Source organism: Salvelinus fontinalis, chromosome 2 (assembly GCF_029448725.1).
Source record: "Salvelinus fontinalis isolate EN_2023a chromosome 2, ASM2944872v1, whole genome shotgun sequence".
NCBI classification, from domain to species: Eukaryota; Metazoa; Chordata; class Actinopteri; order Salmoniformes; family Salmonidae; genus Salvelinus; species Salvelinus fontinalis.
This window is the reverse complement of record NC_074666.1, coordinates 43,288,261-43,302,100: the sequence shown is the minus strand read 5'-3', so window position 1 is coordinate 43,302,100 and position 13,840 is coordinate 43,288,261.

Genomic DNA, 13,840 nt, shown 5'->3' with positions numbered 1-13,840 from the left:
ATGAACATGCACCTGTGGAACGGTTGTTAAGACACTAACAGCTTACAGATGGTAGGCAATTTAGGTCACAGTTATGAAAACTTAGGAGACTAAAGAGGCCTTTCTACTGACTCTGAAAAACACCAGAAAAAAAGATGCCCAGGGTCCCTGCTCATCTGCGTAAACGTGCCTTAAGCATGCTGCAAGGAGGCATGAGGACTGCAGATGTGGCCAGGGCAATAAATTGCAATGTCCGTACTGTGAGACGCCCTAGACAGCGCTACAGGGAGACAGGACGGACAGCTGATCGTCCTCGCAGTAGCAAACCACGTGTAACAACACCTGCACAGGATCGGTACATCCGAACACCTGCGAGACACGTACAGGATGGCAACAACAACTGATGGTCGGATTTGCGTTTATCGTCGAAGGAATGAGTGTTACATCGAGGCCTGTACTCTGGAGCGGGATCGATTTGGAGGTGGAGGGCCCGTCATAGTCTGGGGCGGTGTGTCACAGCATCATCAGACAGAGCTTGTTGTCATTGCAGGCAATCTCAACGCTGTGCGTTACAGGGAAGACATCCTCCTCCCTCATGTGATACCCTTCCTGCAGGCTCATCCTGACATGACCCTCCAGCATGACAATGCGACCAGCCATACTGCTCATTCTGTGGGTGATTTCCTGCAAGACAGGAATGTCAGTGTTTTGCCATGGCCAGCGAAGAGCCCGGATCTCAATCCCATTGAGCACGTCTGGGACCTGTTGGATCGGAGGGTGAGGGCTAGGGCCATTCCCCCCAGAAATGTCCAGGAACTTGCAGGTGCCTTGGTGGAAGAGTGGGGTAACATCTCACAGCAAGAACTGGGAAATCTGGTGCAGTCCATGAGGAGGAGATGCACTGCAGTACTTAATGCAGCTGGTGGCCACACCAGATACTGACTGTTACTTTTGATTTTGACCCACCGTTTGTTCAGGGACACATTATTCCATTTCTGTTCATCAATTGTTTGTGGAACTTGTTTAGTTTTTGTCTCAGTTTTTTGAATCTTGTTATGTTCATACAAATATTTACACATGTTAAGTCTTCTGAAAATAAACGCAGTTGACAGTGAGAGGACGTTTATAAGCCAGATAGGCCTATCACGTACATGACCTTATGTCAGTCTTCAGTCAAAAAGAGGGTGTCTTGTCCTCAGCCTGAAATCTGCTCCTGCATTCATCCCAGTCATCAGCCACAGAGCATTGGGGTAGGTGCATGTCTGACATGAATTTGTGCGGAACTATAATGATAGTTTCATATGGTCAATTTAAAACAAATATATAGATATCATAAACATACTGTTGACATGTTGGCTATGTTGTAATGGAGAGGTTTGCCTGTGTGGTAGGTTTTGTGGGTTTTGACACTCTTATGTAGGTGTCATAACCAGCCATAAAATAATGCAATATATGTCACAACAGTTCTAAATATATATGTTGACAGTGCATTTATTACCATATTATGACAGGTTATGACAAGTTATGTCAGCTGTTATGTCATATCATGACATGATTATGACCTTGTCATAATGTATTATGACGCTGGGTGTCAAGTAAAGTGTTACCGAAAGAAAATAGTTGTGAAAAAACACTAGCGTCCAGAAAATGATATTTTTGATGAAATGGTCTGTAATATTTTCCTCCTTTCATGCTCGTTTACAATTTCCACTTGGAACTGGCTTAAGGGAGTAAAAGGATTGAGGAAAAAAATAGAAAGCGATTGAGAATCCAGATTAAATAAATGGGGAATTCTTTCCTAAGGGGATGCGATGTGTTGCAAGTAATGATTTATTATGCTCTGGCAATCTGTCACGGGCATATTGAGGATGCTACCATACAGTTATCATTACAGTTTAACTTGGAATGACCCTCAACTCCCAGGCACATAGTGCTTAATAGCACTGTAGATATTCTCCCTGCTATCACTAAATACTCACAGCAAACCCATATAGCACAAACCTTAGAGGAAACAAAGCACAAGTCGCTGCTAAAGTTTGACGAACAAAATTACTGTTAAGTGTTGAAGCCTTTCACACATCAGAGTAGGAATTCACAAATGTCTTTTTTCTAATTTGTTTTATTTAGTTGCGCTGCTGAAGCTGTGCCTTGGTTAACAGAGGAACCCTAAAGTTGTAATTGTGCAAATCGTGTATAAAACGGTAACTTTAACAAATGTATTTATTTATTCATTTTATTTAACCTTTATTTAACCAGGTGAACAATAGGAGAATACACATTCCACTTGACTTTCGGCGCAGACAGAGATGGCCGCCTCGCTTCGCGTTCCCAGGAAACTATGCAGTATTTTGTTTTTTTATGTGTTATGTCCTACATTGTTACCCCAGGTAATCTTAGGTTTTATTACATACAGTCGGGAGGAACTATTGGATATAAGAGCAACGTCAACTCACCAACATTACGACCAGGAATACAACTTTCCCGAAGCGGATCCTCTGTTTGGCCTACCACCCAGGACAATGGATCGGATCCCAGCCGGCGACTCAAAACAACGTAGAAGGGGCAGACGGAGCGGTCTTCTGGTCAGGCTCCATAGACGGGCACATCGCTCCCGAGCATACTACTCGCCAATATCCAGTCTCTTGACAACAAGGTAGACGAAATCCGAGCAAGGGTAGCATTCCAGAGAGACATCCGAGACTGTAACGTTCTTTGTTTCACGGAAACATGGCTCACTCGAGACACGCTATCTGAGTCGGTACAGCCACCTGGTTTCTTCACGCATCGCACCGACAGAAACAAGCATCTCTCTGGTAAGAAGAAGGGCGGGGGTGTATGCCTTATGATTAACGAGACGTGGTGTGATCATAACAACATACAGGAACTCAAGTCCTTTTGTTCACCTGACTTAGAATTCCTCACAATCAAATGCCGACCGCATTATCTACCAAGAGAATTATCTTCGATCATAATCACAGTGGTGTATATTCCCCCCCAAGCAGACACATCGACGGCCCTGAAAGAACTTCATTGGACTCTATGTAAACTGGAAACCACATAACCTGAGGCTGCATTTATTGTAGCCAGGGATTTTAACAAGGCTAATCTGAAGACAAGGCTCCCCAAATTCTATCAGCATCTCGATTGTGCTACCAGGGCTGGCAAAACCCTAGACCACTGTTATTCTAACTTCCACGACGCATATAAGGCCCGTCCTCCCTTCGGAAAAGCTGACCCCGACTCCATTTTGTTGCTCCCAGCCTATAGACAGAAACTAAAACAGGAAGCTCCCGCGCTCAGGTCTGTTCAACGCTGGTCTGACCAATCGGATTCCACGCTTCAAGATTGCTTCGATCACGTGGACTGGGATATGTTCCGCATTGCGGCGAACAACAACATTGACGAATACGCTGATTAGTTTTATTAACAAGTGCATCGGTGATGTTGTACCCACAGCTCTATTAAAACATTCCCCAACCAGAAAACGTGGATTGATGGCAGCATTCGAGCAAAACTGAACTTGCGAACCACTACTTTTAATCAGGGCAAGGTGACCGGAAACATGACCGAATACAAACAGTGTAGCTATTCCCTCCGCAAGGCAATCAAACAAGCTAAGCGTCAGTACAAAGACAGTCGCAATTCAACGGCTTAGACACGAGAGGTATGTGGCAGGGTCTACAGTCAATCAAGGACTACAAAAGAAAAACCAGCCCCGTCGCGGATCACGATGCCTTGCTCCCAGACAGACTAAACAAATGTTTTGCTCGCTTTGAGGACAATACAGTAACACTGACACGGCCCGCTACCAAAACCTGCGGGCTCTCCTTCACTGTAGCCAACGTGAGTAAAACATTTAAACGTGTTAACCCTCACAAGGCTGCAGGTCCAGACGGCATCCCGGCCGCGTCCTCGGAGCATGCGCAGACCAGCTGGCTGGTGTGTTTACAGACATATTCAATCAATCCTTATCCCAGTCTGCTGTCACCACATGCTTCAAGAGGGCCACCATTGTTCCTGTTCCCAAGAAAGCTAAGGTAACTGAGCTAAATGACTACCGCACTCACTTCCGTCATCATGAAGTGCTTTGAGAGACTAGTCAAGGACCATATCACCTCCACCCTACCTGACACCCTAGACCCACTCCAATTTGCTTACCGCCCCAATAGGTCCACAGACGACGTAATCGCCATCACACTGCACACTGCCCTAACCCATCTGGACAAGAGGAATACCTATGTAAGAATGCTGTTCATCGATTACAGCTCAGCATTTAACACCATAGTACCCTCCAAACTCGTCATTAAGCTCGAGACCCTGGGTCTCGACCTCGCCCTGTGCAACTGGGTCCTGGACTTCCTGACGGGCCACCCCCAGGGAGTGAGGGTAGGTAACAACATCTCCACCCCGCTGATCCTCAACACTGGGTCCCCACAAGGGTGCGTTCTCAGCTCTCTCCTGTACTCCCTGTTCACCCACGACTGCATGGACATGCACGCCTCCAACTCAATCATCAAGTTTGCAGACGACACTGCAGTGGTAGGCTTGATTACCAATAACGACGAGACGGCCTACAGGGAGGAGGTGAGGGACCTCGGAGTGTGGTGTCAGGAAAATAAACTCACACTCAATGTCAACAAAAGAAAGGAGATGATCGTGGACTTCAGGAAACAGCAGAGGGAGCAGTAGTGGAGAGGGTGGAGAGTTTTACGTTCCTCGGCGTACACATCACGGACAAACTGAAATGGTCCACCCACACAGACAGCGTGATGAAGAAGGCGCAGCAGCGCCTCTTCAACCTCAGGAGGCTGAAGAAATTTGACTTGTCACCAAAAACACTCACAAACTTTTACAGATGCACAATCGAGAGCATCCTGTCGGGCTGTATCACCGCCTGGTATGGCAGCTGCTCCGCCCATAACCAGAAGGCTCTCCAGAGGGTAGTGAGGTCTGCACAACGCTTCACCGGGTGCAAACTACCTGCCCTCCAGGACACCTACACCACCCGATGTCACAGGAAGGCCAAAAAGATCATCAAGGACAACAACCACCCGAGCCACTGCCTGTTCACCCTGCTATCATCCAGAAGGCGAGGTCAGTACAGGTGCATCAAAGCGGGGACCGAGAGACTGAAAAACAGCTTCTATCTCAAGGCCATCAGGATGTTAAACAACCATCACTAACATTGAGTGGCTGCTGCCAACATACTGACTCAACTCCAGCCACTTTAATTATGGAAAAATTGATGTAATCAATTTATCGTTAGCCACTTTATATTTTATAATGTTTACTTACCCTACATTACTCATCTCATATGTATATACTGTATGCTATACCATCTACTGCATCTTGCCATCTTGATGTAATGTAGCACTAGCCACTTTAAACAATGCCACTTCATATAATGTTTTCATACCCCACATTACTCATCTCATATGTGTATACTGTACTCTATACCATCTACTGCATCTTGCCTATGCCGTTCAGCCATCACTCATTTATATATTTTTATGTACATATTCGTATTCATTCCTTTACACTTGTGTGTGTATAAGGTAGTTGTTGTGAAATTGATAGGTTATATTACTTGTTAGATATTACTGCATGCTCGGAACTAGAAGCACAAGCATTTCGCTACACTTGCATTAACACCTGCTAACAATGTGTATGTGACAAATCAATTTGATTTGATTTGATTAAAACATCCAGGCATTGAGCATGATTTGATCGTACACTAACAGAAAAGCTGTTATAGAGTTCACCCATTAGTTGTTTGTTTGTTTGTGTAACGATCGTCCTCCTCCTCTTTGTCCGAAGAGGAGGAGTAGGGATTGGACCAAAGCGCAGCATGAAAGTTTGACATAACGAATTTATTAAAGAAAAGACGAAACACGATAAACACTTGAAAGGATTACCAAAATAACAAAACGACGTAGACAGACCTGAACATGGAACTTACATAAGTACACGAAGAACTCACGAACAGGAACAGACTACATACACGAACGACAAAACGAAACAGTCCCGTGTGGTGCACATACACAGACACAGGAGACAACCACCCACAAACAAACAGTGTGAACAACCTACCTTTATATGGTTCCCAATCGGAGGAAAACCTCAAACACCTGTCCCTGATTGAGAACCATATAAGGCTAATTACAAACGACCTAAACATAGAAACACAAAACATAGAATTCCCACCCCAACTCACGTCCTGACCAACTAAACACATACAAAAATAACAGAAAACAGGTCAGGAACGTGACAGAACCTCCCCCTCAAGGTGCGAACTCCGGACGCACCACCAAAAGTCCAGGGGAGGGTCTGGGTGGGCATCTGTCCACGGTGGCGGCTCAGGCTCTGGGCGTGGTCCCCATCCCACCATAATAAATCCCCGCTTTTTTAGCCTCCTCCCAATGACCACCTTCCAAATAAACCCCACTGGATTAAGGGGCAGCACCGGACTAAGGGGCAGCACCGGATTGAGGGGCAGCACCGGACTGAGGGGCATCACCGGAATGAGGGGCAACATCAGAATGAGGGGCAACATCAGAATGAGGGGCAACACCAGAATGAGGGGCAACACCTGATTGACTGGCGGATCCTGGCTGGCTGGCTCTGGCGGATCCTGGCTGGCTGGCTCTGGCGGATCCTGGCTGGATGGCTCTGGCAGATCCTGGCTGGATGGCTCTGGCGGATCCTGGTTGGATGGCTCTGGCGGATCCTGGCTGGCTGGCTCTGGCGGATCCTGGCTGGTTGGCTCTGGCGGATCCTGGCTGGCTGGCTCTGGCGGATCCTGGCTGGTTGGCTTTGGCGGATCCTGGCTGGCTGGCTCTGGCGGATCCTGGCTGGCTGGCTCTGGCGGATCCTGGCTGGATGGCTCTGGCGGATCCTGGCTGGATGGCTCTGGCGGATCCTGGCTGGATGGCTCTGGGGCTTCCTGGGTGGATGGCTCTGGCAGATCCTGGCTGGCTGGCTCTGGCGGATCCCGGCTGGTTGGTTCTTCCGGATCCTGGCTGGCTGGCTCTGGCGGATTCTGGCTGGCTGATGGCTCTGGCGGACCCTGGCTGGCTGACGGCTCTGGCGGACCCTGGCTGGCTGACGGCTCTGGCTGGTCATGGCTGGATGACGGCTCTGGCTGGTCATGGCTCGCTGACGGCTCTGGCTGGTCATGGCTCGCTGACGGCTCTGGCTGGTCATGGCTCGCTGACGGCTCTGGCTGGTCATGGCTCGCTGACGGCTCTGGCTGATCCTGTCTGGCGGAAGGCTCTGGCTGATCCTGTCTGGCGGAAGGCTCTGGCTGATCCTATCTGGCGGAAGGCTCTGGCTGATCCTGTCTGGCGGAAGGCTCTAGCAGCTCCTGAAAACGGACCAAATACAAAACTGTTTGCACTCAAAACAGACAAAAACCAGAGATGGATAAATTATTGATTTAATAAATCATAAGTACTGGTGCACGGCACAAGGTGCTCACGAGGTGAATAGTGGGGAAGCGTTTCAGTGCTTCACACACAATCAAACATAAAAGAAAACGGATCAAATACGAAACATGTTGCACTCAAACCACCCATCCAGGACATCTAGTTGAAACGGTGCCTGAGGAAGTCCCGCAGCATCATCAAGGACCCCACACAACCCCAGCCACGAGCTGGTCTCTCTCTTACCGTCGGGGAGACCGTGTTGGAGCATGAGGTCTGATACCAACAAGCTCAGAGACAGTTTCTATCTAAGCCATCAGACTGCTGAACACTTGAACTGGACTGAGCACCTGCAATGACTCCGCACCTTAGCACATATGCTCTCACTCAGACACGCACAGAAATACACACACACACATATACAGCACATTCATGTTACAAACAACATCACAACTGCTGCTACCAGTCTCTTATTTACTGTTGCTAATACTGCACAATTTAAACACCTGCCGCCCAATCCCCCATTTCCTGATAAATGTCTAAATATTGGACTGTAAATTGTGCTTTCATGTATTATACCCGTGCTAAAATTTTAGCTTAGCTATTTACTTTATGTTTTCGTATTCTTATCTTTTAGAATTTCCTATTGTTGTTGCGTTGTCGAGAAGGAAGCTACAAGTAAGCATTTAGTTGGACAGTGTATACCATGTGTATCCTGTACATATGACTAATAAAACTTGTGAAAACTTGAACAGATGGCACTCTGGGTAGGTGCTCAGCGAGGTGGGCCCTGGAGAGAAAGGATGGGTGAACCCACATCCCCCAAAAGGTGACATAAGATCACCCCAGCAGACATCCACAAACCCTTACTCAAGAGATCCTTATCGCAGCAAAAGCAGGGGAGGATCTTCTTTTCAACAGGCAAAATAATATATAACTAGTGAAACAGAAAGTACATTGATAAAGGTGTCATCTGAACAGGGGGAAGCGGGTGGTGTTTTTTTTTAAAAGGCAGGAAAGAAGAGGAAGGAAGCTGGTGCAAGGGTGCCCTTACAGGATATATAGAGGTTAGTCTTCTTAGTCATAGAATGGAGCTCAAACAAACTACAATTTGTACCTACACTATGGTTACACTGAACTTGTCTATTGGCTTTGTAACAACCATGTACTGACAAAAAAATATATATTGTTTGGTAGTCTTACATAAATGGTGTGTTCGTGAAGAGTATTTTAAGTCTTGAAAAAAGGCAGAACACCTTAAAAGCTGATAAAAGGGATAATCTATTCATGAAATACGTTTTTTTAATCTTATTTTTCTGATTTTTTTGTAACGTTTTTCAACCATGTCAAGTTACTTCAGTAGGCTATCAGCCCACCTTTACCAAAACCATTATGCTAACATGTTAATATGCTATCCTTCACTAAACTATAATATGACATACTGAAATCACTCCTTACTGTAACATACTGCCAGTGCCATGTGGCTAATTTTAGCTGAATGGCTTTTTAAAGGAATCATGCTGTTGTAATGATAGTCAGGACAGTGGTCCCTAACTGGTTGATGAATACATTCATTGAATAATGGCAACAGATGTCTGGCTAATACACAAGTGATTAATTTATTTCTGCTGAGGCGAGCGCTTTGCCCGCACATAATCAGCCGTTGGATTCTGTCCGGATGTATGCATTTATTACTCGGGTAAGGGTCTGTTTTGCTGTATCTTGCATCCTGTAACCCTTGAGGGGTTTGTTTGCACAGACGGGGTGGACGGGGACGGGGGGCATGCCCTTGTTTTGGTATGCCTTCTCTCGTGCAGTCGTTCCTGCTTTTCTGAAGGGGCACCTATCCAAGAAGGCTAACGACATGGACTTCCTCACTGGCACAAGAGATAGCTCCAACTTCCCTTCCATTGGAAACAACATGTTTTTCACAGATCTCAGGAAGTGGTTTTTGAGGTGTGTTTTGTATATATCTTATTATCAGACAGATATTTTTAGCTATTAAGCTACACTTTGGAAGTTATAATTAAGAAAATCCGTTTAGGGATATTGTCAGAGAAATTAGTATTGCTGGGGCATTATTTACAGTTAATTTCATTGATATAGTGGCAGTTTAGGCCTATCTCAATGAAAAGAGAAGACACATTGTATTGGGTGAACTTTAAATGAGATGGTGTTTTCTTCTTTTGCCAGAGTCTGTAGGTCACTTGGTCTCATCACAACAGGTCACACATTTATTCTTTCTGCAAACCAAAGTGTCAAATATCAGTCACCATCCTATTACTTTAACTGTACACTATCAGGATGGAATCACTTTATCTGGTCAAAGCAACACTGTAAATCACTTAACTTAGCTATCCATAATATGATTGTTCCCCACTAAGGCAATCTTGTCTCTCTAGCCATAAGAGAAATGGCCTCAGTTTCCTCTGAGTTTTTCAAGCGTCTCCAACAATCACCCAATCCGTTTTAGGCCAAACATGACATCATTCTGCGCCCATAGAGATAGACAAACTTGTTCCTGTTAAGAAGAAGGAAACATGTTAATGGAGAGGAAATATAAAGGGAGAAGCAGCCTCATAACCTCCTCAAACCATCCTGCCTTGTGTCAAAAGAAGCTGTACCAATGTTTTTGGCCCATTTATGAGTCTTTCTCATATCAAGTTTTCCTCCAATTGTTTGTATTTTTTTATGTCACATGTGCCAAATACAACGGGTGTGGTAGACTTTACTGTGAAATGCTTACTTACAAGCCGTTAACCAACAACGCAGATCAAGAAGTAGAGTTAAGAAAATATTTACTAAATTAACTAAAGTTAATAAATAAAAAATGTGGCAAAAAGTAAGAGAAGAAAATTACATAACAATAATGAGGCAATATACAGGTGGTACCAATACCGAGCCAATGTGCAGGGGTACAAGTTAGTCGAGGTAATTTGTAAAGTGACTATGCAGCACGGTAAAAACAAATGTAAATGTATTTAGTCCAAGTGGCCATTTGATTAATTGTTCAGTAGTCTTATGGCTTGGGGGTAGAAGCTGTTTAGAAGCCTCTCGATCCTAGACATGGCGCTCCGGTACCACTTGCCGTGCGGTAGCAGAGAGAACAGTCTATGACTTGAGTGAAAGGGGTCTTTAACAATTTTTTGGGCCTTCCTGACACTGCCTAGTATATAGGTCCTGGATGTCAGGAAGCTTGGCCCCAGTGATGTACTGGGCCGTACGCACTACCCTCTGTAGCGCCTTCTGGTCAGATGCCGAGCAGTTGCCATAACAGGCGAAAATGCAACCGGTCAGAATGCTCTAGATGGTGCAGCTGTAGAACTTTTTGAGGATCTGGGGACCCATGGCAAATCTTTTCAGTCTCCTGAGGGGAAAAAGGTGTTGTCGTGCAGTCTTCACAACTGCCTTGGTGTGTTTGGACCCTGATAGTTCGTTGGTGATGTGGACTCCAAGGAACTTGAAACTCTCGACCAGCTCCACTTCAGCCACGTCGATATTAATGTTTGACCCTCCTTTTGACCCTCCTGTTTGACCCTCCTTTTCCTATAGTCCACGATCAGCTCCTTTGTCTTGCTCAAATAGAGGGAGAGGCTGTTATCTTGGCACCACACTGCCAGGTCGCTGACCTCCTCCCTATAGGCTGTCTCATCGTTGTCGTGATCATGCCTACCACTCAATCAATCAATCAAATGTATTTATAAAGCCCTTTTTAATCAGCCGATGTCACAAAGTGCTATACAGAAACCCAGCCTATAACACCAAACAGCAAGCAATGCAGATGTAGAAGCACGGTGGCAATGAAAAACTCCCTAGAAAGCCAGGAACCTAGGAAGAAACCTAGAGAGGATCTAGGCTCTGAGGGGTGGCCAGTCCTTTTCTGACTGTGCTGGGTTGAGATTATAACAGTACATGGCCATGAATGTTCAAACATTCATTGATGACCAGCAGGGTCAAATAATAATAATAATAATAATCACAGTGGTTGTAGAGGGTTGATGAGTGTTGATGTGAGCCATGAGCAGCCTTTCAAAGCACTTCATGGCTACCGACGTGTGTGCTACGGGTCGGTATTCATCTAGGCAAAAGGTCTTGCTCACTTCGGCTACGGAGAGCGTGTCCAGAACAGCAGCTGCTCTCATGCATGCTTTAGTGTTGCTTACCTCAAAGCGAGCATAAATGGCATTTAGCTCGTCTGGTAGGCTCGCGTCACTGGTCATCTCGAGGCTGGGTTTCCATTTGTAGTCCGTAATAGTTTTCAAGCCCTGCCATATCCAATGGTACTGATGTTGCCTGTAATCCATGGCTTCTGGTTGGAATATGTACGTATGGTCACTGCGGGGACGACGTTGTTGATGCACTTATTGATGGAGCCGGAGACTGAGGTGGTTTACTCCTCAATGCCATTGGATGAATCCTGTAACCTATTCCAGTCTATGCTAGCAAAACAGTCCTCTAGCAAAGCATCCGCATTATCTGACCACTTCCGTATTGAGCGAATCACTGGTACTTCCAGCTTTAGTTTTTGCTTGTCAGCTGGAATCAGGAGGATATAATTATGGTCAGATTTGCCAAATGGAGGGCGAGGGAAAGCTTTGTATGCTTCGCTGTGTGTGGAGTTAAGGTGGTCTAGTTTTTTCCCCCTCTGGTTGCACATGTGACATGCTGGTAGAAATGAGGTAAAAACGGATTTAAGTTTGCCTGCATAAAAGTCCCCGGCCACTAGGAGCCCCGCTTCTGGATGAGCATTTTCTTGTTTATTTATGGCTTATACAGATCGTTGAGTGCCGTCTTAGTGCCAGCACCGGTTTGTGGTGGTAAATAGATGGCTACGAATAATATACATGTGAACTCTCTTGGTAGATAGTGTGGTCTACAGCTTATCATGAGGTATTCTACCTCAGGCGAGCAATACCTCGAGACATCTTTCATTTTAGACATTGTGCACCAACAGTTATTGAGAAATAGACACACACCCCGCCCCTCGTCGTACCAGACGTAGCTGCTCTGTGCTGCCGATGCACGGAGAAGCCAGCCAGCTCAATGTTATGCGTGTTGTCGTTCAGCCGCGTCTCGGTGAAACATAAGATATTGCAGTTTTTAATGTCCTGTTGGTAGGATAGTCTTAATCGTAAATCGTCCAGTTTGTTTTTCAATGATTGCACTTTGGCCAATAATATGGAGGGTAGTGGTGGTTTACCTATCGTCTGCTAATTCTTACAAAGCACCCCGCCCTCACCCCCCTTTTTCTCCGTATTTTCTTGACGCGGATGATAGGGATTTGGGCCTTGTCTCGACAAAGCAGTATATCCTTCGCGTCGGACTCATTAAAGAAAAAATCTTTATCCAGTTCATGGTAAATAATCACTGTTCTGATGTCCAGAAGCTCTTTTCGGTTATGAAAGACAGTAGAAGCAAAATAATGTAGAAAATTTGTTGCAAACAATGTGAAAAAAACAAACAAACAAACAAAATAGCACAGTGGTTATGTCACTCCCTGGCCTTAGTTATCTTTGTTTTCTTTATTATTTTAGTTAGGTCAGGGTGTGACATGGGGGATGTATGTGTTTTTTATTGTCTAGGGTTTTTTGTATGTTTATGGGGGCAGTGTCTAGTATAGGTGGCTTGTTTTGTGTTGGGATTTTGTGGGTGGTTGTTTCCTGTCTCTGTGTTTTCTCTGCACCAGATAGGGCTGTATCGGTAAGCCACATTTGTTATTTTGTATTTGTTTAGTGTTCACAGTATTTTCGTAATTAAATATGTTGAGCACAAACTACGCTGCGTCTTGGTCTGATCCCTGTTACACCCTCTCTTCTCATGAAGAGAGGGAAGGCTGCCGTTACAGGTTAAGAGCCCGTAAAACAGCAGCCGTCCCCTCCGACGCTAACATTAACGCCCCAAATATATGGAGGAGGAGAGAAGAGTGCAAGAATCCTTATTATCTCCCAATGAACATGCTTCCTTTCATGTTAGTGCTCTTGTTTCCCTACAAAGCCTGTCTTCAAACACTTTGAAATATGGGTCATGTTGCCTGTAGTTTTCTGTCAAAGTTAATAGATATTAATGAGCCGTTTCGAATCCGTTTCATGTAAAGGCGTATCTATAAAAAGAGTGACACGTAATCTGCCAGCCAAACATTACCATCATTGTTCAAAAACATATTTTTAGTAACTGGGTTGGTTGAGGGGATACAAATAAAACTTAGTACTGGCAACTATTTCTGCACAATTACTAGGACTCTCGTTTTGATGCCAAACCCACTACTGGTGTGCTTGGCCAAAGAGCTTTATTTTCATGTCATCTGACCAAAGCATCGGTTCCAATCCAAGTGCCAGTGCCGTTTAGCCAACTCCAGGCATTTACATTTGTTGGATGACATGAAAATAGAGGTCTTTGGCCACGCACACCAGTGGTGGGTTTGGTGTCGAAATCCGAATGCA